The following is a 6,245-nucleotide window of genomic DNA, read 5'->3' as shown; positions in this document are numbered from 1 at the left end:
CTTGTGTTGGTTTTATGTTCAAAACACATAGTTTGATGGTTTGGTAATTTGTGGTCCTAATAGAGCAAATATATTTGAACAAACGCAATGTGGGCATTGTACAAATCTTTTTTAAAATAGCATTTTTTAAATTGCTGTAATATCACCAGCCATATAATAGTTTGATTTTGCAGAATATATAGTTTATGAAATGCAATTCTCAGTGTATCCAACACATCTAAGCCACATAGATCAGATGATGGGTTGAGATTAGAATGTGTCCATTGTAAAGACTTTGCTTAATATTACAGTCCAGTGACAAATTCTGTGGTTTAATTTTCAAAAACATACTGAGGAAGATGCTTTGATAAAATATAAATAAATGTTGTTGCTTATATTTTGCAGTTGCGCAGAGAAGCAAGTACCGATAAAGCTTCTAAAATAGAGAACAAAGTATAAGTTGAGTAGGTCTTGGCATCAGCAGCTCCAAGTGATCTTAGCCATGTGGAGGATAACCTAGAAAAGCAGTTGTTTTCTTGGGTTTTGATGGCAAGTATTAGGGGGGGAATGCAAAAGATTGTAATCACAAAGCTTACAAAAGTAATGAAAATATCTTGGCCTTTAAAAATTACAATGAACAGGTCTTCAATTAATCTATCAGCAATCAGGATTTTCAAATGAATAATGAGTGAAAAAATAAAGATAATTTTTAAATCATAGATTTTATTATCTAAAGTCCATTCAGGTCCTAGGGCCTATGAAATGTTAGGGCTGTTGGGAGTTAATACACTTACTAAGCACCCATTCACTTCATGGTTGTCCCCCAGCTCCCACTTTGTTCCTGCTGAAATACTTTCTTCTCAAAGCTTATTCAAGTGTCTGTAAAGAACCTTGTCTTACTGTGATAATGACCTTTTATTAAAGTGCTTTGTCAGGATACCAGCATGCTAAATCCTCTACAAATACAAATAGGGGAGGGGAAATGGTTCCTGCCCAGACCATTTGCAACATAACACATTACACAAATATACAAAATCGTGGTACTGAGCTTAGATGAACACCTTACAAAGAAACCGCGCCATCTGGGAATTGCTCATGATGCTTTTCTCTCTTACAGGAAGGATTGAGTAGGTTTAATAGTGTGAATTAAGCACCCTTGAAATACCTTGGCAGTATTTTCATTTTCTGCCCTTCATTCTATCCATGAATGCTCTGGAGGACCAATTTCATTTCACTATCCTAGACCAACATGGTTGAAATTGGCAAGAAATTGCATGTCCCATGTAGGGTTTAGCCTATAGAATAGTACAAGTGTCAATGAGCGAGTGTTGGATTAGGTATTTACTCTTTATCTAGGAAGGTCCCTAGTGGGCCAAAAAGGCATGATTTTTTTCTTAACTATCAATAGGCTTTAACCTGGGGCATGGTAGCATCCATCCGGTACATGCATGGACTTGGCCAAACGAGAAGTCGTCTGTTTCCTTTTCTAAAATGTATGGGTAACAGGTAAGTTGTGGGGTTTTTTTCATCAGTGCTGCCTTTTGGTTCTCTTTAGCATTTGAAATTCTTGAAGTTGGAATACCTGCCACCTGGTGGGGAACTCTTTCTCCATACATATTGTGTATAAAACACGTTTTATCATTTCAATATAAGCACAGTTTATGACTTCAATACACCAGGAGGCAGTTGGCACAAGATCATCAGTTGTTTCATGGGCTGCTGTCTGTGCAAGTGTGAAGATCCCTGTCGGCTCAGGAAACCCTGCATAGCATCTTGGCTGGGGCAGTATTCAGCTTATAACATCTTCATTTCAATCAAAATGTATCATCACTGATGGCACTGTAGTGTGTTTTAAGTGTAAATGTCCCTGTTTTCTCTCACCTCATCAATAGTACCTTGGTTTTAGGTTAAAATAAAATAATTGTAACTATTAATTGTTTCAAAACTTGAGAAAAATAGGGGCAACTCAATTGTTACTCTTTTTCCTGTTCTTCTGCTTACAGACAAACGTGGGCTGGCAGGTTCAGTGCTAACCGTATTCGTTATATGTGATATATGATACATATAATACGATGATATATACACACACATAATACTTTCATGATACCATGTTATTTTCATAAAATCATTTAGGTTGGAAAAGACCTTTGAGATTATCAAGTCCAACCATTAACCTAGGACTGCCAAGGCCACCAGTAAACCATGTCCCTAAGTGTCACGTCTATGTGGTTTATAAACGCCTCCAGGGATGGTGATTCCACCACCTCCCTGGGCAGTCTGTTGCAATGCTTGACCACCCTTTCAGCGAAGAAATTTTTCCTAATAGCCAATCTAAACCTCTCCTGGCACAACTTGAGGCCATCTCCTTTTGTCCTGTTTCTTGTTATCTGGGAGAAGAAACCAACCCCCGCCTGCCTACAGCCTCCTTTCAGGATATAAGTGATATTTTCATTTCCAGGTTGCAAACCATTTGGAATTGGAGCTTCAGGCAGATGAGTAGGCAGCAGCCAAGTGCCATTTTCAGACTAGAGGAGCATTTTTTTTATGTTACTTGTGTAATTCCAATTGGTAAACTGACACCAGGTACTGTCTTCTATTTGGCAGTAATAACAGAAAGGGTATCTAGTTCTTTTTAGCAGTAATCCTCTGGTACCCACAGGTTTAGCTTGCAAAATGTGGCACCTGGTCTATTATCACTTAACTGAAGTACTTCTTGTTTAATTGATACGCTTTTCTTCTAGGAATAAACAGTGCCAGTTATTATGCTTGATCATTTCATATCTCTTCTGCCTTGGAAACCTACAGCCACAGGGAAGGAAAATGTAATAACAACAGGGAGGTACAAATGAAATACTTAACATTTATTTTTTTAATTCTGGAGAGGACTTTGTGTTCACGTGACTGGAGATATGGACTTCTGAATAAACCCAACTGAGGAATGGTCCTGCCAGGTTTGTATTATAAAGGTAGAAAATGGTGCTTGAAATACTGCTGTGGGATGAGAAATCCCACTTTCAATGGAATGGCTAGTCCTGCTGCAAGAGATGTTGGGCATCAAACCTGGAAGAAATCAATTCAAAGAGTTCCTGTTACAGTCATTGTTTTTTTAGAGTCTTAGTGATTTAGTGGTTGTATGTTTTTTAAGGGGGTTGGTGATTTAGTGGTTGTATGGAGTTTTAAAAGACCTCGGGACTGTCTTCTCCCCTGCCCTTACCAGATTTTCACCAGCACACTCCCAGCAGTGTTGGCCCCGAAGCTTCTCTCCCTGGGTAGAAAGCCATTACTGTGCCACTCACATTACTGTTCCAGCTCTGGCTGCGGCGTATGCACCACAAGCTACTCCAGGGAGATTCTGTTCCCTACACCTTTCTTCTGGAAGTTTTCCATCAATAAAGGAAGGGGCCAGAATCCCGTCCTGAACTCGGGAAAATCTGCGTTAGAAGGAAGTAACACAGCAGGACGTTTTCCCATATACTACCCTTACCCACATGCTCAGGGCAGGGCCTTTCTGCTGGTGTCCCTGCCCCTTCAGATGAGAGAGGCTATAGGTCCTACTTCCCTCTCCCATCTTCAGGAAATACCCCTTCTACAAACCCAGCCCCCTGATTCCACCTCCCATTTTGTGCCGTGCTGTCTGATGGGATGTACAATGTGACATTCTAATGACATTTTAGTAAAGTTACTTTTAGATGTTGGTGAGGGTGGCCTGTCTCAAGCTATCTGCCTCTTTGTGACTATGCTATTAGGTCTGCCTTGAACCTACATTAAATATCCTCATGATCCTACATTAAACAACTGTGGCGGTGTCCTCCCCCCCATCCTGACCTTTGTTTCTGTGGCAATGCTCAAGTGATAACCACCTGGGGGGTCAGAATGGATGTGTCTGGTTGCGATGGCTCAAAGTGGATTTGGGGGGGGGGGGGGGGGGCAGATAACAACAATAGCCCAGGGCTAATTTGAACGAGGTGCCCACCTAACAGTGCTGGTCGAGGTCCAGCTCAAGCCAAGTGTGAAAGAAACTGACTCCTGTATTCAGTATGCAGATGTGACTGAGTCAATTATCCACTCCATAAATAACGGACAGCCCAGGGCCTGTGGGGCTCTCCTGCATGGCAGTGGGCTGCACGGCAGGACCTCCCCTGGAGCAGGGACACCTCTCAAGATACTCCTCAAGGCTGAGATTCCTCGAGGCCAAGATTCCTCGTCGAAACAGTTTCTCGGTAGTGATTAATAGCATTAATAGGTGACTTAATAGGTGATTAAGAGCTAAACTTTGGAATCTTAGCTAAGTGGTATAAGAGATTGATTGCGCACGTATAGTCCTTTAGATATAAACTGCTGACCGAGTCTGAAACCAAGTCTGGATCCAATCTCCCCTCTGAGGAGGAGTTCGGAACGCCAGGGGGTCCTTTCTGCACCTCATGGCTCAGTGGGAGGGTCTCCCTGACAGTTTTGTCTGACTCTGCCCTCTGTGCAGTAAATAATGAAGCGTTCCTTGCCATCGAATCTTGTTAAACCACTGTTGCATTTACTATCAGACTTGGTTAAATCACTGTGTTATACCAATAAAACTATCGCAACTTCTCTCTTACAAGTGAAGTGTGTCACTCCATCCACGACAGTAACACAGTAACGAGGGAAGCACAAAGCAGTTGCCAAGTTCTCCTATATGAGCTGTGTTTTTCTTTTGAGAGCTGGATTGCTTTTCTTCCTTGAAATCAGTAAAGTATACCTACATAAATGTGTGTGTGTGTGTGCACATGTATGTATATAAAGGCATTTAATATAAAAGCTGGCTTAAAAGCCCGTTTCAGCATTTCAGCATTGAGTAATACCAAAGTAAAGGTTGCTCAGCTAGGCTGACTGGAAGAACCGGCATAAGAGCTCATAAAGGCTTGTATTAATTAACTTAATAGTCCTTGTGGTCTGACATTGCAGGGTCAAAGCCATGCCTGATGCTGAGTTTCTGCTGTGCTTATGCCCCATTACATAGGGGCATCTATGACATCCATGAGATTTATTCACTCTTGCCCACTAGCCTAGACCTAATGTCTAGATTTTGTAATTAAAGCTTGTCTACTGTCTATATTTTAAGTAATTTACTCTTCAATTGTTGCAACATTTGACAGAGGCTTTTCTTTTGCAGACAGTTGTCAACTACTGACAGATAAAATCTTACTGTAAAATTCAAAAATTTTGTATAGAAATGGAAGAGTTATAGTAGAGTCTGATTTCCCATTTTCTTCATAAAGAAGACACTGTGTCCAAGAAGAGACACTTCTTATTCAGTGCAGTTCCCCATGCGGCAGGTGTGCATCCTGAACAATGCTGTTAATCTGCTTCTGACCCAGAAGGTATGCAGAACCTTTATTGGCATTATCCATTTATCTGATTTGTAAGTTAATGGGATACTTCCAGTTGGAGCAACCTACAGAACATTGGAAATTATTTTCTGTTGGCTATCATAGAAACGTGGGAAATACCACATCTTCCCCAGAAGTAACAAAATACAGTCCCTAAGCAGGTTGTCACTACAAGGAGCATTCTGTTCATCATAAAATACTATTCTCATCCATGGTCTGCTTCTCTTTAGACTGCAATCTCCCAAGACTGGAAGAGCACCTTTCCAAATAGAAGTGATTTATGCTAATGGAAATAGGTAATGAATAATAGTACAGTATTTGATAGACATATCATTTGTTTGGGGGTAGCCACTTTTAGGTTTCCTTCTCTGGACCTGAACTTTGAGAACTATCCTACTCAATATCCTCAACATTTCCAGACTGTAGTCTCCATTTCACAGTGTCTTAACAGTTTTAAATACCCTAGGGCAAACGGGACATGTAGGAGCACTCTAACAGTTCTACTCTGTTACAAATGCTCTGAGAGTTGCAGTCAGGCTGTAGCCTTTTCACTCTAGCAGGAAAAAAAGTACATCTGTCACAGGAAAGAGTTCCTCTATGTTTGGGGATAAAGAACTATCAGAAACAGACAAAAAGAAAACTGACAACTTTCATTTTGGAAAAACTCTGAAATGGTCAAGAGGTGAAGAATCTATCTATCTATCACTCCGTCCAGAATCAGGGAAGGAAACCATCTTGGCCGTACCTGCAGCCTCCCTGCAAAGAGCATATTGATATGGGGGAACTGTAAAAGGCTGATGGGATAACTGATTTAGGATCTGACAGAAGTAAATTGGATTGATTTGGAGATTGGACATACAGAAGTAATTGCTGAGTATTGGTCAGAGCTCCTGCAGCACCAGT

Source organism: Falco peregrinus, chromosome 5 (assembly GCF_023634155.1).
Source record: "Falco peregrinus isolate bFalPer1 chromosome 5, bFalPer1.pri, whole genome shotgun sequence".
In the NCBI taxonomy this organism is placed as follows: Eukaryota; Metazoa; Chordata; class Aves; order Falconiformes; family Falconidae; genus Falco; species Falco peregrinus.
Note: the sequence above shows the minus strand (reverse complement) of the source record.